Below are 23875 nucleotides of genomic sequence, written 5' to 3'. Positions count from 1 at the left end.
TAACTGAAAGTCATTCACACTGACCTGTGATGCCATTCGGCCCATTTCTCTCTCCCAGCATCTCTGCTCTCCTATTTGTCACTATACTAAGATATCCTTTCTTTCTGTGGTGGCCAAAATGGCTCCAGCAGTTCCAGACCTTACATCTTTCCAACCTTAAGACCACCCGTGGAGAATGTCTGCCTCTGTCTTGGAAGTCTCAGCAAAAGTCTTGTTGCATTTTTGCCTTAGATTGGGTCACTTATCCATCCTTCAACGAATTAGCCTGGCCTGGGAAGTATGAGGAGTCAAACGGCTCAGGCCTGTGTCCAGTGTACCACCTGGAATTGGGGTTAGGCCTGAGCCAAAAAACACACACAGCCTGAGAGTGGCTGATGTCCTACCCTGAAGAGAAATAAGGATATGGTTACCAAAATTAGAGGAATAGATTATGACTGCCCAGAATCAATAACAGTTCAGTGTGCTAATATTTGTTCAGCACACAATATGTATGAAACCCCTTAAATATCCTCATTTATTTCCCTCAAAACAACCCTATAGCATAGGGACTGTTGTTATTCCAGTTTTCCAAATGAGGAACTGAGGTTCAGAGATGTCACACAGATTCAAACTCAGGTGGTCTGACTTCAGTGGCCAAGCACTTAAACCAAAATGGCTCTAGATAGCATATTTAAATTATGGACAATAAGATAGGAAAGGTGGAGGCATAAAATACCTGCTAACTGAATCTGTCCCTTTTTGTTAGGAGTACAATAGCTTTCCTGGGAGCCTTTAAATAGTAAATGTCCACTTATATTTCATTAGCCAGAGGTGAATCATATGTCAGCCACTAGCTGGAAGACATTTAGGGAAATAGGTTTTTATAACTGGTTATTTTTCTACTCCAAAGAAAATTGAGGTCCTGCTTTTCAGAAGGAAGGAGGGAAAGACTATTGGATAGGCAATTAGCATACATAATATTAATACTAAAACCCACTTCTCTGTTTATCCAATATTATGCAATCAACCACCCCAAAATCTAGTGACTTAAAAACATGATGACATTTAATTTGCTCACAAATTTGCATTTTGGCAGCGTTCAGCAGGGACAGGTTCTCTCTGCCCTATTCTGCATTAGTTGGACTGGCTCAAGGCTGAAGGCTAGATATGAAGCCTTACTCATTGAATCACGTATCTGGAGAATTATGGCTATTACCTGGTACCTCCACTGGACAGTGACTGGAACACCTTCATGTGGTGGCTCTTCTGTGTAGCTGCTTGGCTTCCTCACGATATGGTGGCTGAGTTCTAATAACAAAGGCAAAGTTCTGTTGCCTCTTATGACTTAGCCTGGAAGTCATATGGTTTCACCACTTACTGCTGGAGCCATAGGCCTATGTCAATTCAAAGGAAGGGGACTTGGCATCTTATATTGTAAGAACATGCGAGATGGGATACATCTTGGTGCTATATATTGGTGCTACCTGTGGAAGATATAATCTGCCAGTAAGTGCTTACCTGCTACTAGGCTAATGTCTGAACATGAATATTTCATTTCTACAAACATCAACCAAAGCATTCTTTTTCCTTCCTTCCTTCCTTCCTTCCTTCCTTCCTTCCTTCCTTTTTTCTTTTTTCCCTCCTTTCTATTTTTTCTAGCGTTTTTTAATTTTTTTTTAACATTTTTACTTATTTTTTACTTATTTTTTTATTTTTGAGAGACAGAGAGAGATAGAGTGTGAGCAGGGGAAGAAGAGAGGAGAAGAGAGAGAGGGAGACAGAACGTGAAGCAGGCTTCAGGCTCTGAGCTGTCAGCACAGAGCCCGACGTGGGGCTTGAACCCATGAACCTGAGCCAAAGTTGGACACTTAACCGACTGAGCCATTCAGGTGCCCCTAGGGTACTCTTTTTAAAAACAAAAGCTGGACCATGTTGTTTATTCTCTTAAAATGCTTCAGTTCTTCCTATTACAACTTAAATACAATAAAATCTTTTTACCATGGTTTGTGAGCCTGCTTTCTGTCTCTAATTTCATCTTATTTTATTTTCCCCCTCACTGGCTGTGCTTCTGTTAAAGGACATGTCAGTTGTGTAAACATTTCAGCTTCTTTTATGCTTCTAGTCCTTTGTACATGCTGTTTGCTCCACCAGGGGCTCTCTTTCTCCAGTGCATTGAATGGACCCCGGATCATTCTTTACCTTCTTAGAAGGCCTCTAAATAGGTGATCAGCTAAGATGTTATATATCAACATTTATTTTTACTCATTTATTATTTACTTCACCCTCTGAAATGAAGCTTCACAGCTGTATAAACCTCATCAGTTTGGTCATTGCTGTATATCTATGTATACTACTGTGCATGACATTTCATTGTACTCTGATGAGCTAGGTACTATTGTCATTGCCATATTACTGATAGTAACTGAAGCACAAGGCCTTGTTGGGGAAAAAGAATGTCCTGTCCCCTTCAAGGTCCTTCTGGCTGGACTAAGAATCAAATTGACATGAGACACATTGTCCGGAGAAAATCGAATTTAATAGTGTGTATACGGGAAATCCACACAGACATGGAAATTGTAAAGAAGGCAGCAAGGTGTCTTGAACTAAGGAGAAGGGGCCAAGGGTCTGGGACTTCAAAGGGAAGGAATGCAATGCTCAAGAAGAATGAAAAAGAGTTAATGTTTGGTAAACAAATGTTTGCTGGGCCACTTAGAAGCAATGGGACAGAGAGGACATTGATCAAACAGACCTTGCTAAGTTCCTCCCTGTCTATTATATCTACTTCATATCAAAATGTAGTTATCTATGGTGACAGCTCTTTCTGGAGCAGGTCCTCTATCTAATTTCTTTTTAGGCAGTTGTAGGGGAGGTAAAAAGCTTTTCCTAAACCTGCTGGATCTTGATTACTTTTAACTCAAAATAACCTTTATGCCAAAGTGGCATATTTGGGGGGGACCTGTCCCAAACTTCATCAACCAGTAGGTAGTAAGTAAATGACAAAACTAGGCCTGAAACCCAGGCACTTGGACTGCAGAAGCAATGCTCTGATTCACCATGTTCTAAGTGATTTGGTAAAAGAGAGAAAGCATGCATTGATTTGGCCTGTCATAGTTGATCAAGAAACAGCTTCATAGAGGTAAGGCCATTTGAACAGGGCCTTGAGTGATATATAAAACTTTGTTGGATGATAATGGGTAGATATATGACAGATAGATAGATGATAGTAGATAGATAGATAGATAGATAGATAGATAGATAGATAGATAGATGATAGTAGATAGATGATAGTATGGTAGTAGATCGATAGCAGACATCATAGATAACATAGAAGATTGGTGGGTAGGTAGGTGGGTAGGTAGATCACTTACTATAAGTTATGAGTCAAGTATTCTTCTAAGAGCTTTACAAATATAAAACCCATTTAAACTTGTCTTGCTGGATAATAATGTCTTATTAAGAAAGAAAGATGGATAGTAATTAGTAGGGTGGTACTAATAGGGTGGTAATTATAAGGGAAGATTGCCCTTAGGATGGGAAAAGCTCCTAAATTTGTAAGCTGAGAGAGAAGAGGCAGCAGAGAATAAATGACTGATTGGAGAAAGAAGAGTTGGGGGACAGATGGAACATGTACTAGAGAAAAACAAGAGGGGTTGAATCCAATTACAGACAAAAGTTAGACTTGGTAAGTGGATAGGTTTAAATACAGAGATGATTTCAGGCAGAGGAGAGGCCAGGGAAATAGATGGCATTAATTTCAGATGGTTTACTTTACTGAGGCTGTATATAGCTAGGGCAGATGATGGAAGGCACATAGGAAAAATTTGGAGCAGCCTCTCTGGGTAAAATGACAAGGAACAAAGTAGGGTGAAATAAGATGGCTGTGTAGAATGAGGATTCAGAGTTTAGAAATCACGAATTATATAGTGATGGCAAGTGGCACTATAAAGTGACTTTCTCAAGCATTGCATGGCAGCCTACAGTGGAACCGAAGTTGATGTTTGGGCTTGCACAGTTGCTGAGAGCTGGATATGTGGATCCATGTGAAGGTCATGCTGGTCACATTTTGGTATTTTTGATTGCTGCTTTAAGGTTGGGTAAAGAGCCAAGTAAAGCCAAGAGAAAGGATAGAATCATGGGTCAAAGCAATATGAATAGAGGGTATGAATACTAGACTGTGAGCAAGGAGACCTGAGTTCCAACCCTCCCTCCACTTTCTAGAGGGTTGACTTTGGGTCATCTCCCTTAATTTCTTGTCTTTATAACAAAAGCATTGAAGAAAATCAGGTCTCAAACTTGGTTATACGTAGAATGACCTGGAGAAATTTAAAAAAATATATTATTCTTGGTCCCTGTCTTCAAACAATTAAATTATATTGGGAGTGAAAAAAAATATTATTCTTGGGGGGCACCTGAGTGGCTCAGTTGGTTAAGCATCCGACTTCTGGTCGGGTCACGAGCTTATAGTTCATGAGTTGGAGCCCCGCATCAGGCTCCTCACTGACAGTGTGGAGCTTGCTTGGGATTCTTTGTCTCTCTCTCTCCCTTTCCCTCTGTCTGTGCCTCTCTCTCTCTCTCTCTCAAAATAAATAAGTAAACTTAAAAAATATATATATTATTTTTGGTCCCTATCTTAGAACAATTAAATCAGATTTTTTTTGTTTTGTTTTTTGTTTTAAAGCATGCCATTTGATTTACTTTCTACCCCATTTTTTTTGAGATATAATTGGCATATAACATTGTGTAAATTTAAGGTATACAAGGCGATGATTTGATATATGTATATACTACGAAATAATCACTGCAGTATGGTTTGTTAATGCATTATCATCTCAGTTACCTTTTTTGTTTTGTATTGAGAATTTTTTTTAAGTTTATTTATTTTGAGGTGGGGGCAGAGAGAGTGGGAGAGAGAGCATCCCAAGCAGGCTCTGTGCTGTCAGCTCAGGGCCCAGCATGGGGCTTGATCTCACAAACCATGAGATCGTGACCTGAGCCAAAATCAAAAGTCAGACGCTTAACTGACTGAGCCACCCAGGCACCCCTGTAGTGAGAACTTTTAAGATTTATACTCTTAGTCACTTTTAAGTATACACTATATAACTACAGTCATCATGCTGTACATTAGATTCCCCATTCATGTTAGAACTAGAAGTTTGTACCCTTTGATCATCTTCACCCATTCTCCCCAGTTCCCACCCCTGTCAACCACCAATCTTTTCTGTTTCTATGCATTTGGCTTTTTTTTTTTTTATTTTTTTTCGTTGTTGTTGCTGTTGTATATTCCACATATAGGTGAGATTATATAATATTTCTTTATCTGTTTGGCTTATTCATTTAGCATAATGCCCTCAATGTCCAAACATGTTATTGCAATGCCAGGTGATTTCTATTGAGCAGCCAGAGTTTAGAACCACTAGGGTAGATGATCTCTAATATTTCTTCTCTGTTCTACTTGACTAGAGGTTTCAGTGAAGGCAAAAGCAAGCTCAGTTATAGTGAGTGAGTGAGCATGTGGGAAAAATAGGTCAGAAAGTGAAATTTGAAGTTGATGATGAAGTTTGGAGAAAGGCCCTCCATACAAGTGGTCCACATTACCCGGTGTTGAATTTTGTGGTGGCACAGAAAGAATTTTTTTTTACTGAATTTCTGTTAGGGCCACTGTGCAAGGAGTCCATAGAATAAATGCCATAGTCAAACAGTTGATAACACATGGGTTCTAGCCTGTGGTAATCTCAGCACTTACAGACCAGGCTAACATCATTGGGTCACCTTGGGCTAAGCTCAACTGACACTGATAAACTCACAGAACTTTGTCAGCTATTAATTCCTTTCATGCTTTCATTGGCTGTCACCCTTTAGTCTAGAATGCAGGCTCTTCAGGCATTTCTTTCTTATTTTCTTCATCCTGCTCTGTGCTTTTCCTCTCTGAGTCATCTTTTCATTGCTTCCCACTGCTGACCTCTCTCACAACCCTTTCTACTGCTTTCTGGAAATATTCTATTCTCTACAACATCCGTGATCTCTTCACAGAACTCACTGTATTCTTGTTCTAATGTAAACTTGGCTTTTCCTTGACATCATAACTTGTCAGGCAGCTTTCTTTAAAGATGCTAGCCATTCTTTCTTCATTTGTATCTCGGGGCCCAAAAGTGATATTCACTTAGACTTTCATTGATACTTCCAAACCTTGATTCTCCTATCATGCCTCTTTCTTTGAGTTGTATGATACCCCACTCTAACACCCACTACCCTACCTCAATTATTCTGGTCACTTCCACATTTCTGAGGGCTATAACAAGTGATTCCTCATCAAAAAGAATGTGAAATGAAAATTGTCTTCCTCTTATGTCTTCCAGTCCCCCACTGCCCTCTGTCTGAAAGGAACTATCATCAATTTTTGGATATCCTTCCAGAGATATTTTATGGAAACAGAATCATATGCATATGCATACATACAGGAGAACCAACCATGTGATTAGAGGGTTGGCACTTTCAGTCCCATCTCCTTGACCTCTGGAGAGAAGAAGGGGAACAGAGGTTGAATCAATCACCAATGACCAATGATTTCATCCATTATGCCTACGTAATGAAGACTCCATAAAAATCCGAAAGGAGTTGGTTCAGAGAGCTTCCAGGTTGGCGAAACAGAACTCTTCCATGTGCCACCTTGCTGGGCCCCAAACTCCACTAGGACAGAAGATCCTTTGTTTGAGACCTTACCCTATATATCTCTTCATCTGCTTGTTGATTGTATCCTTTAATATCTCTTGTTATAAACTGGTAATCTTGTGGGTAAATGGGTTTCCTGAGTTGTGTGAGCTGCTCTAGCAAATTAATCAAACCTAAGGAGGGAGTTGTGGGAACTTGAATTTATAGCTGGCCAGTCAGAAGCACTGTTAACCTGAACTTGTGATTGGTATCTGAAGTGGAGGGTAGTCTTGTGGGACTGAGCCCTTAACCTGTGGAATCTGATGTTATCTCTGGGTGGTGTCAGAATTGAGTTGAATTGTAGGACACCTAGTTGGTGTCAAAGGCTTGATTGGTGGAGTGGGAAAAAAAACCTCACACATTGGAACTGGGGGCAGAACCCTTACCTATCTTTGTAGTGTTTTGTTGCAGATTTTTACATTATAAGGAAAATAGACCTCTACTAATATATGAATTGAAATATATTTTTTCCTAGTTTGTTGAATGGTCATTTGGTTTTGGTGTTTGTTGTGTAGAACAATTTTATTCATATGTTATTTACCAATCTCTCCATTTTGCTATCTATATTTTATATCATGCTTATACTTTTCCTATTTTGAAATTGATTTTAAAAATTTCTGGGGCGCCTGGGTGGCGCAGTCGGTTGAGTGTCCGACTTCAGCCAGGTCACGATCTCGCGGTCTGTGAGTTCGAGCCCCATGTCAGGCTCTGGCCTGATGGCTCAGAGCCTGGAGCCTGTTTCCGATTCTGTGTCTTCCTCCCTCTCTGCCCCTCCCCCATTCATGCTCTGTCTCTCTCTGTCCCAAAAATAAAACGTTGAGGGGCGCCTGGGTGGCGCAGTCGGTTAAGCGTCCGACTTCAGCCAGGTCACGATCTCGCGGTCCGTGAGTTCGAGCCCCGCGTCAGGCTCTGGGCTGATGGCTCAGAGCCTGGAGCCTGTTTCGGATTCTGTGTCTCCCTCTCTCTCTGCCCCTGCCCCGTTCATGCTCTGTCTCTCTCTGTCCCCAAAATAAATAAACGTTGAAAAAAAATTAAAAAAAAATAAAAATAAAAAAATAAAACGTTGAAAAAAAAAATTAAAAAAAAAAAAATTCCTGTGCAACATGGTGACCATAGTTAATAATACTGTATTGCATATTTGAAAGTTGTTGAGAGTAGATCTTGATCTCATCACATGCACACCAGAACTTTGTAAACATGTGGTGATGGACATTGACAGACATTGTGATCATTTTGCATTATATAAAAATACCAAATCATTATGTGGTACACCTGAAACCAATATAATATTTTATGTCAATTTTACTTCAATTAAAAAAAAGAAAGAAATTCACAATAGTTTTGGTAGAAAAATACTTGAAATATATTTTATTATTATAAAAATTGAGGAGCTTCTCAATATTCCACTTAATGTGAATTTTGTCAATAAGTGTCAACTAAGAAAAAATTTTGCTTCTTCCAGTACTTCAGTTTTTATGTGAAAAGTTTTGGTCTGGGGCACCTGGGTGGCTCAGTCAGTTAAGTGTCTTACTTTTGACATCAGCTCAGGTCATGATCTCATGTTTCATGAGAGATTCAGCCCTGCGTTGGGCTCTGCACTGTAGAGTGGAGCCTGCTTAGGATTCTCTCTCCCCTCTCTCTCTACCCTCCACCACCGCCTCTCAAAACAAAAAAAGTTAAAAAAAAAAAAAAGTTTTCATCCATCTAAAATCCTAGTCCTTCTAACTCCTGCCACCATCTTGAATCACTTCAGTGCTAATAACCTTTTCAACCTCCCAACCACCACGGTCCTTGCTGTCTTCTCTCCAACAGCCACCTCTCTTCCCACCACTTACCACCATATCCTGGAGCTTCTCATCCCCTGTGAGACCCTTCTCTTTTACTGAAAACTTAAACCTCTTCCATTCCACTCCCTCATCACAGTCCCTTACCCTTTTATGTTTCTTGCAGTCCTAATTTGACTACATATTCATAATAGTTTTCTCAAGACCTCTGACCCTTACTGCCTCCTTTTTTTCTCATATTGTCTGTCTCTCCTCCTAGGCAGGACCACATAATGACTTTCATGAGACCTAGGGATTTTTGCCTTGATGGGCCCCTTTCTCCACTAAAAAAAGGAAGAAAAATTACAATTGCACTTATAAAAGGTAAATATAACAGTTTCTTTGGCTTAAAAAGTTTATTTTTTCTTCTGATTCTGAAAGAAATTAAAACATTTTTGTGGACCTAGACCGTGTGCCTAAAGTATTAGTAGGCTCTTGCTTCCAGGCACTGATTTACTGCTTACCCACTTTCTCAGCACCACCTTCTGCTCTCTTGGCCCCTTGCTTTTCTGATTATCTGCACTGCTAAACCTCAAACCTATATGAATCTTTTGCATGATACTAGAGAAAAATCATAAAGGGGATTGACGCCATTACAGATTTAGGTCTATGACATGAATTGAGCCCTTGACAGTGTTTAATAATTTTTCTACATGACTCTGATCAATTATCTGTGCCATTTATATTAGCGCATATTAGCTATTTCAAATCATTTTGCATTCTACTCAACTAAGAGGAAATAAAGCTTGAACTCTCTTAACTCCCCATTGTTCTATGTTCTGATTAGCCTTGACTAGGCTTAAGATTTAGTGGCTTAAAACAATTCTTTTTCTCCAGTTGTTCTGTGGGTTGGTGGGTAGTTCTCATTTTGGGTGTCTCATGTGATTGCAGCTTGACCAAAGATAGTCAGCCTGGCCTATAGACAGTTGAAGATTAGACTTGGCTGGATGCCCAAGATGTCTCTCCCACAAGGCTGGCAACTGTTGTTGGTTGTAAGCTAAGAGCTGGGCTGGGGATATTGAGCAGAGAACCTATGTGGGACTAGCCTCCAGTGGCTCTGTGTGCCTGCTCACAGCATGTTGTCTAGGTCTGAAAGGGAATGTCCCAAGATCAAGTATTCCCAAATGTGGTCAGAAGTGCTAGAAGTCCCAGAATGTCAGTTCTACTGCATTCTGCTGGTCTAGCAAGTCATTAAACACAGCCTAGACTCAAGGGTAAGACCATCTTTTGATGAGGGAGTGACACAGTTACATTATTAAAGGACATATGGAAAGAAAGTGTAATCTGCCACATCCTAATACAAAATTAGTTACCTCTTTCCCCATTTTTATTTGCTTCATTCCCATCCCATTCTTTATATCTTTTCATGCCTGATCTTTTAACATAGCCTGTTCTTAGCCTTCCCACCTCTTCAGAGGCCTCATTTTATCAAGTATCTTCCCTCTGTGTGTTCAGTCTTTCCCTCTACTGGTTGCTTTCTTATGAATATCCTCAATTCTCACTCTTAAGAATGATTAACTTTGGATCTATATTCTACCACAGATAAATGTCTTATATATTTGTTTTAATATGTAAACACAATGTTTGAAAATTTGATCTATCCTTATTGATTTCATCTTTCTGACCTTTTATTCATTGCTCAATTTACTGGACTTTGGATACGGACTACCATCCCTACCACCATGTTGAAACTATTCTTTTTGTTACTAAAGACTTCCTAATTGCCTAATCGAACAGACACTTTAAAATCTTTAAACTTTTGGTAGTGTTTGAAGATATTGATTACTCCCTTGTTCTTGAGACTATTCATGGGCTTTTATGAATACTTCTTTACTGATTTTCTTTTCTTTTCTTTTCTCTTTTCTCTTCTTTTTGAGAGAGAGAGCATGCACAAGTGAGGGAGAGGAGCAGAGGGACAGAGAATCTAAAGCAGGGTCCACACAAATGCAGGGCTCAATCCGACATCCCTGGGATCATGACCTGAGCCAAAATCAAAGGTCAGTTGCTCAACTGACTGAGCCACCCAGGCACCCCTCTACTGGTTATCTATATGACTTCTTGGAACAATATAAGTGCTAAAGTCTTAGAGAATGAAAGTAATGAATAGGGTAGTATTGAGGCTGTGTTGTTGTTGTTGTTGTTGTTGTTGTTTAAGCTGGAAACCACAGTCTGGAAAAAGAAAACAGCAATTCTCTTGTAGGTTTAGGACTTGTAGAAGGAAGCAGCCCTTACTGGAATTGACTGCAAGGGAAGGAATCTGGAGAAGGCTAAATTTCAGTTAAGACAAGAAGGTGAAAGAAACCTTAGATAAGAACCTACCTTGACATAACAATTATGGTGAAGTCATGTTAGTATGAGGAGAGACCACTATAAATGCATCTGAAATAAAATTTGTTTCAAACCAGCAGTGGTAGTACAAACCATTTACCATGGTTTCCAAGTTACTATTCTAGAATAGATACGGTATAGTTAATGCATAATCAATTAATTATGGCTTGTCTAGAAAGACTACTAAAATTCCAGATGATAGTGCTTGATTATGTACTTATTCAAGAATTTTAATTAGGTGGAATTAATTCACTTAATGATGTAATGAACATAATGATCTTAAGAAGAACTTACAGTCTGACCTCCCCTAGCTGGAGAACAATTGTCCCAGAAGACTCGTTTTAGTACTGACTTATACTTGCTCGTATAATCAAGTAGTCAGTCAGATATAAACCTCCTTGAATTTAATTTATATACCATTTTCTTCTTTATTTCCTATCTAAAATGGTCTAAAATGGTAAGAATTTAAAGAGCAGTTAGTTGTTAATTACAGTAAAATCATACTTCAAAAAACCATGAATTTGCTTTGAAATGTGGGAAAAAGACTTTCAGTGTTGACCGTGATAGACTGAAATTCAAAAAGAATAAAAGCAAAAATGTACCATAATTGCTGCTGAAACAGAAGCTATTGATTTCTTCCCCATCATCTTATCAAACAGACAGTGAAAGGAGAAAAATACAAGTTCAAAGGGACCAGCAACTCAGGTATTGGGCAGGAACTTCGAGTGAAAATTTCAGCCTCATTAAAAACATTTAAAGGAACCAACTTGTCTTCATGTAGGAATCATTATTCTCAGTTTGAGTTCATGCTCTGGAGTCTTTCACCTTTTCAGAAGGGTGCATTCTGTGCAATTCTAAGAAGTGCTTCTTTAATGGGAGGGATTTATGTTAAGTTAGTTCAGGAGAGGTAGACAATTGTGGAGCCTTTTTAATGGACTACAAAAGACTGTCAAGTAATTAAATAGATTTCTTTTCCTTTAGACTGTTCCATGGTTTTAAAAACACTCCACTGAGCATGTAAAATCAATTTCCATTACTGGCCTTGACCTTTGCAGTTTTATAAACATGTTTTTCCCTGGGTTTGGAATGTGGTTCAAAGGCAATAGTAGAAGACTGGAGGATAAGATAGGTCATTGTAATAAAAGTTACTGCTTTTACAATGAAAATCTTTTCACACAGGCATTCATTCAACTGTGTATATTATAAATATAATTATGTAAGTATCTGCTTCTCTGTGTTTATATTGTATATGCATATGTGCATTTATATTAGAGGCAGGATTTTTATTTTATTGCTCTGTAATTAAAAAAAAAAATCTTTGTTTTCGCTGCTCGAGGTATTTTTCCCTTTCCCATTCCAAGAAAGTAGCCAAACCATTGTGTTCCTTTGCCCCAAGGGCTTTGGGTTGCTGAATGGAAAGCAGATGTTGCCAGAGGACAGATTCATTCCTTTTTTTTTTTTCTTTTTTTTTTTTTGGTTTTGTTTTGAAAGACTAGATCCATTGTGGGGACCCATTCTCTTCTCTGGAAGAGAATAAAGATGAGGGCTTTATTGGGGGTGTGGTATTGGGGGTGGAAACAGAACTGGATATAGGTAAGCAAATCCTTGAGTTCAGCAGAAGGAAGGGGGTTTAGGTGGTTTCCAAAAAAGGTAGCACAGGTCCTACTTGTTAACTCCCAGTTGGGCCGATTGCTATAGGATGCTAGGGAAGAGGGGCTCTAGGAGCTATGGCCAGGAACTGAGATGACAGAGACCTTTGTTCAAGTTGTGAGTACAACTTCCTTCAGGGACAATCATGTGACCTTGGACAGTGAAAATAGCAGTGGGGATCAGTGGAGACCATAAGCCAATATGTTGGAGTGCAGAAGACATCCTCACTCCCAACCTTTGTATCAACTGGAAATGTGAATGGAGGAGGTCAGTCCAGAAATGACTGAAATGGAATTTCCTGCCAGCTGATTGGTACTCTAAGCAGCTCAGTTGCATTTAAACAAAATAAAGAAATGTGCTGTCTTACACTCAGAATTATGGTGAAATTTTCACTGTCCTTTATTTTCCCCACACTTCATCTTTAAGATAGCAATTATTAAACTCACTTTGCAGAGTTGTTTTAGCATTAAATTAAATGACACGTACAAAGTGACTATATAAAATCATCTATGTTCAATAAATTTTCACCAGGAAATATTCATATGTGTACATACTGTTGCAAGAATAGAATCAGGTGCTAGGTTTTCAAAGAAGTACAAGACATACTTCTGGTTCCCAAGGATTTTATTATAATTAGAGATGCAGATTAAGTATATAGGACTATCTAGAAGTACTAGGTTTGTATCTCTAAGCAAGAAATGCAGGCAGTTGAAACATGGGGAGGACCAGAGGAAAATTGAATGGAAGAGTTTGGAAGCAGGAATCATGACACAGAACAGAAAACCTACAGGAAACTTAGAAGAGAAGATGGCAACTTTAGGCATGAAGGGAATTTGAGTATGATGCCATCACTGGAAAATTTCACCAAGATATAAATAGTTATTCATACAATATTTGGACAGTAGGTTTAGATTTTTTTCCCTGTGCCTTTTTCCCCCTCAGTTTTTTAAAAATCAAAGCTATAGGTGCACAAAGCTTAAATAATAAAATAACAGGATAATACAAACCACCACCACCAACAACAAAAACAACTTTAGTCTCTCTCATCCATTTCTCTTTACCCAGAAGCAACCACGTTTAGCTCTTTTATTTTTTCTTGGGCATATGACCTTCCTTTTTGTAAATAAAAATTTTATTCTTGATTTTTTTAATTTCAGTCATTATCTATTGATATTAATATATCCCATTTTGGAAGATGATGATTTTTCTTTAGTCCTCATGCCTATACCTCTCTCTGTCACATGCCTATTTTTTTTTGCTCCCCACATTTCTTCTATAGTTATTTCATAATTTGGGTTGGAGAAAAATTATTGCATTATTATTATTATGATAAATGCTATTATTCACAGCTATGCCTTGTAGAATGTAATGATTAATACAAGTATGATTATTCCTCCCACTCACAGCTATGTTTTTCCTGGATTAAATAATTGTCCTGAAATTGTTTAAAATTAGTTTTCTGTGTATTTCTAACTGCAACTATCTGCCAGTTGCTTAAATCTCTTCTTGGTATGTTCAGACACGTACGTTATTCTGGCTTTGCATATCCTTGAAGCACCCTAACCTGCCCTAATCTAGAAAGGCTATCTTCAGGGCCTCTCCACACCTATGACCATGGGATTGCTCTTGACCAGGATCTTGTAATTTCTTCTACCTCTCTCACCTGTAGAATTCCTGACTCCAGGGTCTTATGTCTTCCTTGTTTTTGGTCTACCTGCTGTGAAGCATAGCTTCTTAAGTGATTATCTGACAGAGGGTACAGGTAATGTAAAATTTTTGATACACTGAGTATCTGAAAACATCCTTATTCTTCCTCATACTTAACTGACAGTTTGGCTGAATAGAGACATCTGTTGAGAAATATTTTTCCTCAGAATTTTTAAGGTGTTGGTCTTCTACTTCCAGTGTGCTGCTGAAAAATCCAAAGCTATTCATATTCTCCATCTTTTTAGGTGACCATCTATCCCCAGCCCCCCACCTGGAAGCTTGCCTTTGTCCCAGTGTTTTAAGATTTCACAATGACATGACTTTGGTGTGGTTTATTATCAGCCATTGCCTGGGTACTCTGGATTCTCTTTTAGTCTGCATACTTAGGTCATTCTGTTCTGGGAAATACACTTGAAACGTTTCATAAGTAACTTTCTCCCTTCAATTTCTCTGTGCTGTTTCTTGGGAACTCCTTTCATCTAATGTTGACCTTGTGAATTTGTCCTCTAATTTTCTCATTTTTTTTTTCTCCTCTTTTCCATTCTTTATCTTTTTTGGCTCTGCTTTCTGAGGGATTTCTCCAGTTTTTATCTTCTGACACTTTTATTGAGTTTTTCATTTATGCCATTGTTATTTTTTAAATTTCTAATATCATATGTTTATTTACTGATTTTTTTTAAAACAGGCTATACTTGTTTCATTGAAACAGAGTCTTCTCTTACCTCCATGAAGATGTTAGTAATAAAATGTTTTCTTCTCTTATATTGTCTGATTCTTCCAGTTTGCTTATACTGTAACTGTATTCTCTGTTTTTTGTATTAAAGATGTCTTAAGTATCCGGTGATCCTTTGCGTTTGCACATATTTAAGAGTGTGGCACACTTAGAGTGTGATAGCAGAGATTGCTGGCTTTGTTGTAGGGAGATCTGTCTGGAAGAGTGCTATCTAATATAACTGTATTCAATGATGCACATGTTCTATATGTACACTGTCCAATATCATAGCCACTATGTATCAATCACTAGTGCCACTGAGGAACTGATGCTTAAATTTTACTTAATTTAATTATTCAAAGTTTTAATGTAAATCATTACAAGTGACTAGTAGCTACTATATTGGACAATACAGGCCTATGGTTTCTCTTTGAATTTTTTCCTTAATGAATTGAGTTGGATTCATTAGAGAGAGAACTTTTTTTTTTTTAAGTTTATTTATTTTGAGAGAGAGACAGAGAGAGTCAGGAAGGGGCAGGGAGAGAGGGAGAGAGAGAGAAACTCAAGCAGGTTCCGACTGTCAGCACAGAACCTGATGTGGGGCTCAAACTCATGAACCGTGAGACCATGACCTGAGCTGAAATCAAGAGTCAGCCCCTTAACCAACTAAGCCACCCAGGTGACCCTAGAGAAAGATCTTTTAATGTTTTTCTGGAAGGTTAGGCTTTGATTGCTACCATTCTGAGAGCCACATAGAGATGGAGGACTGGGGGCAGGGATGATTTTCATTCCCAATATGCCAACAGCCACCTATTCTTAATTTTCTGCTTAGTATTGCAGCACCCCCCAACTCTCCCAGAGTTCTCTGGCTTAGCTTTTCTAGAAGATAAACTTATAGGCTTTTGTTGTGGGTAAATAGGGGATTTGAGGCTCTAACTGTGTCTTCTTCTTGGTTATACCTTCAGCGCTATTTCCAGAGCTGTCTAGCGCCATCAGTTCCCAAAGCTTGTTTGTAATCAATGCTTCTCAGCTTCCCCCCCCCCCCCCACTTTTTGATATTATGTCTTTCCTCATACTTTGTCCTTATGATTTGATGTTTTGGAAAAATAATATTTATCATGTTTTAGTGGGATTTCAGAAAAGTATAAAAAACAAATATGCATGTTCAGTCATCATCTTTACTCCACAGTTAAGTTGTTGCATATGTGGGTTTTCTTTGCCCATACAGGCTGCTATAACAAAAGTACCGTAGACTGACTTAAACAACCAACATTTATTTCTTGTGGTTTTGGAAGCTGAGAAGTCCAAGATCAAGGTGCTGGCAGATTTAGTGTCTGGTGAGAACACTAATCCCATTGATGAGAGGCTCCACCTCATGACCTAATCACCTCCAAAATGCCCTACCTCCTAATATCATCACTTTGACGGTTAGGATTTCAGCATATGAATTTGGGGAAAAGGATTATCTACAATGTCATCCAACTATTGTTAATTTAGAAATCATACCTCCCAGAATAATTTCAAATTTGTAAAATGTTTTTGCATTAAAAAAAATGAACTCCATCAGCTGACTTCTATAAGCATTTTAAACATCTACTGAGACTGAATCAGGATAATTGAATAGGTCTCCCATAACAGGAGAGACTTTGATCAGGTTCAAATATTAGGTAGATTTTTATCTCTAAGAAAAAATTTGGGTAAAACTGTACATCTATTCAAATATATGTAATTAACTTTTTGAATTAATTAAACAGGCCCCCCTATAACAGGAAAGACTTTGTAAAGACTCAAATAGAAGTCAATTCCTTCTATTTCTTTGGGATAATTTTTGAGAAAGCATCATTTATATTCAAGTTAATATTGTATTTAGGCAAATCTATATAAAATATAAAGCATGGGTGTAACCTAGTCAGCATTAGTGTGTTTTCTTTCCTTGTCTCCCACTGAGCGGAGGTCAATAATGATGGTTAGATTTTGTGGGGGTGCATATTCAGATTACCATGATTTGCAGAAAATAAAGTAATATTTTTTGTTCATCCATATTTATGGAATTGGGCACAAGCCCAACATATATTTAAAATTTTTTTAATGTCTTTTTATTTTATTTTTGAGAGAGAGAGTGAGACAGAGCATGAGCAGGGGAGGGCCAGAGAGAGGGAGACACGGAATCTGAAGCAGGCTCCAGGCTCCGAGCTGTCAGCACAGAGCCCAATGCGGGGCTGGAAACCACGAACCGTGAGAATGACCTGAGCTGAAGTCGGACGCCCAACCGACTGAGCCACCCAGGCGCCCCAAATATTTAAAAGAATATATGACAAGCGAGGTCAGTAGAGTTATGGGCAGAGTAAACCATTTAACTTTATAAAGTAATGTGGGTTTTTTTTTTTATGTTTATTTTTGAGAGAGAGAGAGAGAGAGAGAGAGAGAGAGACAGAGCGTGAATAGGGAAGGGTCAGAGAGAGGGAGACACAGAACTGGAAGCAGGCTCCATGAGCACAGAGCCCAACATGGGACTCGAACTTACAGATTGCAAGATCATGACCTGAGCCCAAGTCGGATACTTAACTGACTCAGCCAGCCAGGAGCCCCTAAAATGATATGTTTTAAACTTATTTCAGTTTGGACCTTATATGGAGTTGGATGATTTATTTCTGCTCCTCATTTTCTAACTCTAAGATGACTTTCCTTGCAAAATAAAGATGGTCATTCATCTCCTATCCACTACAGGTAAGGCCAGTCAAGGTCCATGCTTAGAACTTTCAAAGTGCTCCGGTCTTCTCCAAGATTGTGACCTTGGGGCATAAGCCACCAGAGCTGCCTAGTTTTGCTAACATGACCTTTGGATGCTAAAATGAACCCCTTTTCAGTAGATTGCTCTTCTGATTTTGTTAAATCTAGAATTTGACTTTTGTGTAAATCTTAGTGGTCAAGAAATCACACTTGTGCTGGTTTTTCTGTTTAGTGCTTAAAGCCAGCACCCCACCCACGTTGTTCTGCCTTTTCCATAAACTCTTACTCTGCCTCAAATCTGTACCTCACAGTTAAATATCTAATTCTACAGTGTGTGGTTGGTACTTTGCTTCAGATAGTCCTTACTCCCTGTCTGCTGCTCTCCCCTTGGCATCTAACTAAATTGTGATGGTTCAGAAGACAGGAGTCATGCTTGATATGTCTTTGTAACCTCCACAGTGCCACATATGTGGAGGCATTCAGATTATGCTTTATTTTACCATGATACAGAACTGTGATGTGTGCCACCACTTATCTTGTACATCCTCTGTTCCAAATGCCGTGGAGACGCTTTACGTATTGTTTTGCATCCTACATAGATCCTGCAAGGGAACTGATATTCTTATCTAATTTCTCAGTTGAATCTGACACTCAGAGGAAGCAAGTAACTTACAAATAGTTAGTAGGCATCAGAGTCAAGATTTGGACTCAGATTGAACCCAGGACTTGAATCCATGTTCTTTCTACTACTGTATATCCACTTGCCTCATTCTCAGATTTCACATAGAATCCAAATAAGCATATTATAGCAGCATTACTTAGCTTTCAGCTAGATTTTATTTTGGGCTACTAACATAGATGAAATCCAAGTCCTAGCTGATGACTTCCAATGTTAGCTCTGCTCTTTTGAGAATTAGGTGACCAACTTTCTGAGCAAAAGTACTTGTCTTGGGGTGCCTGGGTGGCTCAGTTGGTTAAGCGTTCTACTCTTGATTTTGGTTCAGGTCATGATCTCATGATTTGTGAGATCGAGCCCCTCATCGGGCTCTGGGCTAACAGCAAAGGGCCTGCTTGGGATTCTCTCTCTCCCTATCTTTCTGCTCCTCCCCCATGCACTCATCCTCTCTCTCTCTCTCTCTCTCTCTCTCTCTCTCTGTCTGTCTCAAAATAAATAAATAAACTTAAAAAACAAAAGTACTTGTCTCTTTAGGGCTACTGGAAGCTGGTGAGAGAGCCCAGGAGTGTCAAGATATTATCAGTTAACAGTCTGGTTTTAAAACCCAGGACTTCCCCTGAGTCCAACAATGGCAGGACTATGTAGTGATGTAGGGTCTAACTTGTCCCTTCATTTCCTTCTCTGCATTTCATTACTCCCACATTTTTAAAACAACACTTCCTCTATGATATAATAATGGGCAAGCACTCTGAGTTTTCAAGTGACAAGTGAGTGCCAGGAATATTTTATTTGTCTTGGAAAGATATAAATTCCTAGGTCTATACAGATTCCAGTGGCTTTCAGAGAGACAGAGCATGCTGCTCTCCTTAAGAAAGGCCACCAATGGGAGTGATTTCTGGTGATGCAATGCTGATATTTTAGTACCATTCTGGAGAGGGAAGAGGTGGGGTTTCTCTGGAGCCAGATGAACTCACAATTAGTTCTCACCCAGGCTGCTTAAGCAATTATGATGAAACCAAATCACATTACTTTTTTCTTCTACTCCTGATAAAAGCCTCAACTCTGTTCCTTCTGCCCCATAGGGCACTTGGCTGGCCATTATTCCTAACACTATAGATGCTATTCTTTGCTTCTGTTTCCAAGCTACAACTGTCACAGTGTAAAATAAGAAGTGTGGGGGGAATAATGCACACCTCTCGGTCTCACTACTTCAGAGGCACCTAGCAACCCGGTCTCCAGGCAAGCAGCACGAATCTCCCGGGTAGTTTACTGCCCACTCACAGCAGAGGCGGCGTGCTCTCTGCAAATAGCCTACGTCTTTGCCATTGCCAGCTTGGTGGTGGGGTGGTAGTGTCATTTGGTATCCTTAGGGATATTTGGTTCTTGTTCTGGGAAGACTAGGACAAAGCAATGACAATTTCCCCAAAGCTGTTTATGGAATCAGAAATGAGGTCAAGCAGTTCTGTACTTGGGGTTGCATAGTCTAAAATCAAAAGCAATCATTTTCAATCTTTGTATTTTTGGTCTTTGACACATTTCTGTCACGAATTTTCCAAAATGTTCATGACACTCTTCTAAAGGAGGAAAAGAGTGTTTCCCAGTTGTATCTATGCAATGAACAACCCTCCTGGCCATCTTGTCCACCTATCAACACACCAATAAAACATTCCCATAGTTTTTACCAAATCTACTTCCTCCCTGCAAAATGTTAATTGGGCTGAAGACAACCCTGCACTGGTTTACCAACCAGCCACATGAATTTTCCATTTCAGGCTCATGTACCACAGGGCCTTATGTACGGATGTTGAGCTTCTAATTTGCTTTCTTTACCTCAGGGAACTGTTAAAGGTTCTTTGCTTCTTTACTACTTGTACTTCATGTGCATTTTAACCCTCCCCTAGAGTGAAAGCCCTGGAGAATGGAAGTTACCTCTCTTTTGGAGGGACACCAGTCTTTTCCTGTGGTGACTGATTAAAGAATGGAAGGACAGCAGAGCCTGATCTAGGAAACAGTGCTGCTGGATAGAAGGCTGATCCCAAGATATCAGGAAGGGAATAGGTTTAACCTTCAAGTCATTCCCTCTCTCACTCACCAAACAGTTATGGAATTCCTACCATGTTTTAGGCCCTCTGCTAGGAGCAAGGGAGACAAATACAAATAAAAAATCTTACTGACAGACTCATATTCTGCGGGATATTTTAGTGAAAACAACAGGAACAATGTCAGACTCACTGTATACAAGCACGTTTAAAGTGCTTTGGGAGCTCAGATGGGATGGGAGGGCTCTCTAGGGAGGCAGGAGGGGAGAGAGAGTGAGATTTATATAATTTGATTTTTAATAATAGCTCTGTTAAACATTGTCTCACGACATTCCTGAAAAATTCACACTTGGCTCCTATGAGCTGTTGTGCTCCAGCCACACCTGCTCCAGCCACACCTTAGGATGAAGGTGAAATTGGGAAGTGTAGGTATATCTTGTAGCTGCCAACTATGAAGTTTGGGCTCTCCATAGGTCAGGATAACTTGAAATTTTAATGTTTTTGTTTCTCTTGTTTTATGTATTTTTATTTTCTCCCACCAGAGAAGGTGATTAACTTTAGTTTTTCCTTATTTCAGAGGCTTTTCTATTGCTCGGCCAAAACTCTTTCTCTAAAGAGCTAGACTTGACAATAGGACCACCTGGATACGGCCAAGGAGAAGGTTAGTAATGATCATTGTAGACTAAGACCAGAGGGCCATTCTTGAATGTATTTTGTGAGATCCTTGTGAATTTCAAAAGATTCTTGGTGGAAAGAATAAGCCTAATAAAAAGACTGAAATTGGGGGTGGGTGGCTGGGGGGGATGGGTTAAATGGGTGACCGGCATTAAGGAGGACACTTTTTGAGTGTCATATGTAAGAGATGAATCAGTGGGTTCTCCTGAAGCTAAGACTACACTGTATGTTAACTAACTTGAATCTAAATAAAAATAAAACAAATAAACAGAAGACTGAAATTGACTTTCTCCCCAACTAAGTAGCAGAGAGTTCAGCAGAATTTAACTATTTTAGAGAAGTTAAAAGAAATGGTGTTTCTTACACTCCAGTGTTGTGGAATAAAACTGATGCCTGTTCCAGCTATAGGTCATACATGCTTTTTTTAACCAAAAATGTGACCTGATCGTATTTAAAATTTAGAAGGATAATTGAGAAGGAATTGGAAGGAATTTTTCTCACTCTAAAATGAGGCTAGTTAGGTGTGAGCATCTACCATGTTAAGGAGAACAATCAGGGTAGTCTGTGTGAATAAAGAGGAGAGGACAGGCTCCATAATATGTCAGAGGATAAATGACAAAGGGTGGAATACAAGTTATAGGATTTAAAATGTGAGTTGCTCTGACTTAGAGGCAAATGCAACTCAGTGCCTCTGTTGGTTACCCCTGCCTTTTGCATGCCTGGCACAGTGCCTCATACTTATCAGGTACTTAATAAACACATGTTGAATGGATGAAAGAGTAAATAAATCCAATGCACAAACAAATATGCATATTTTTACTACATTAAAAATGACTCTGGTCAAGAGAATGTTAAGACAAGCCACAGACTGAGAGAAAATCTTTACAAAAGATATATCTGAAAAAGGATTGTTACCTGAAATAATACAGAGAAGTTTTAAAACTCAACAACAAGGTGCCTGGGTGGCTCAGTTGGTTAATCATCTGACACTTGGTTTCAGCTCAGGTCATGATCTCACAGTTTCATGAATTCGAGCCCCACATGGGGCCCTGTGCTGGCAGTTTGGAGCCTGCTTGGGATTTTCTCTCTCTCTCTCTTTCTTTCTCTCTCTCCCTTTCTTTCTGCCCCTCCCCCACTTGTGTTGTCTCTGTCTCTCTCAAAATAAATAAATAAACTTAAAAAACACAAACCCAACAATAAGAAATGAACAACCTGATTTAAAAAATTGGCAAAAGACCTGAAAAGATGTCTTACCAAAGAAGATATACAAATAGCAAATAAGCCTATGTCATTAAGGAAATGTAAATTAAAACAATAATGAGGGGTGCCTGGGTGGCTCAGTCAGTTAAGCATCTGACTCTTAATTTCAGCTCAGGTCTTGATCTCATGGTTTGTGATATGGAGCCCTACATCAGGATCTGTGCTGACAGTGCAGAGCCTGCTTGGGATTCTCTCTCTCCCTTTCTCCCACACCGCCCCCCCCCCCACTCGCATGCATTCTCTCTCTCTCTCTTAAAAAATAAATAAATAAATTTAAAACAAATGAAGAGAAAACATAAAACAATAATGAGCTACAACTATACACTTATTAGAATGGCCAAAATCCAGAACACCTAGAACACATGCTGACGAGAGTATGGAGCAACAGGAACTCTCATTTGTGGCTGGTGGGAATACAAGATAGTACAGCCACTTTGGAAGACAGTTTGGTGGTTTCTTATAAAGCTAATCATACTCTTACCATATGATTCAGCAATGGCATTCCTTAGTACTTATCCGGAGGGGTTGAATATTTATGTTTGTACAAAAACCTGCACACGAGGGGCGCCTAGGTGGCCCAGTGGGTTAAGTGTCTGACTTCGGCTCAAGTCATGATCTTGCGATTCGTGAATTTGAGTCCTGAGCGGGGGCTCTGTGCTGACAGCTTGGAGCCTGGAGCCTGCTTAGGATTCTGTGTCTCCCTCTCTTGCTGCCCCTCTCCTGCTAGTACTCTGTCTCTCTCTTTCTCTCTCAAAAGTAAATAAAACATTAAAAAAAAACACCTGCACACGAATGTGCAGCTTTATTCATAATTGCCAAAACTTGGAAGCAATCAAGATGTCCTTTCATAAGTGAAGGGATAAACAAACCGTGTTACATCCAGCCAATGGAATGTTATTCAACAGTAAAATGAAATGAACTATCCAGCTATGAAGAGACATGGAGGAACTGTAAATGCATACTAGTAAGTGAAAGAAGTTAATCTGCAAAGGCTACATACTGTGTGCTTTCTTCTATATGACATTCTGGAAAAGGCAAACTATAGAGACAATAAAAAGATCACTGGTTGCCAGGGAATAAAGGAAAGGAAGGATGAAGGGTAGAACACAGAGCATTTTCAGGTCATTGAAACTATTCTGTATGATACTGAAATGGTGGATATATGTTATTATGCATTTGGTCAAAATCCATACAATATATACGGCACCAAGAGTGAACCCTAATGTAAATTATTCACTTTAGGTGATAGTGATGTGTCAATATAGTTCACCAGTTATAACAAATGGGCCACTCTGGTGGGGGATGTTGACAGTGGGAGAGGCTGTGTGTGTATATGAGAGGATAATGAGAAATCTCAGTACCTTCCACTCACTTTTGCTGTGAACCTAAAACTGGTCTAAGAAATAAAATCTGTTTACAAGAAAAAAAAAGAGTCTGGGAGCTAGCATGAGGATCCATGACTTAGTACCTGAATGATGGTTATGAAAACAAAAGCATTCCTACGTTGCCTGAAGATGATATTCTGACCAGTAGACTACACTTACATAGAGATCAATGAGCCCGTCAATGAAGACAAATGACAGTGTAG

At 39.2% G+C, this 23875-nt stretch overlaps 1 long non-coding RNA gene across 2 annotated transcripts in view; it reads left to right on the top strand.

Annotated features, from left to right (window-relative positions):
- The first annotated feature begins 1044 nt into the window (after positions 1-1044).
- The window catches only part of LOC123610693, a 34838-nt gene continuing 12007 nt past the window's right edge, over positions 1045-23875 (top strand). The window contains exons 1-3 of one of the 2 annotated variants that reach the window (XR_006718249.1): positions 1045-1485; positions 8731-8834; positions 20930-21013. This is a non-coding gene — a long non-coding RNA (uncharacterized LOC123610693). The remainder of the gene's footprint in view (positions 1486-8730; positions 8835-20929; positions 21014-23875) is intronic. The other variant, XR_006718248.1, reaches the window with a different exon arrangement.

The sequence above is a fragment of the Leopardus geoffroyi genome, chromosome C2 (genome assembly GCF_018350155.1).
Source record: "Leopardus geoffroyi isolate Oge1 chromosome C2, O.geoffroyi_Oge1_pat1.0, whole genome shotgun sequence".
NCBI lineage: Eukaryota > Metazoa > Chordata > Mammalia > Carnivora > Felidae > Leopardus > Leopardus geoffroyi.
The sequence above is the reverse complement of the archived record's forward strand: the minus strand, read 5'-3'. Positions and strand labels throughout refer to the sequence as shown.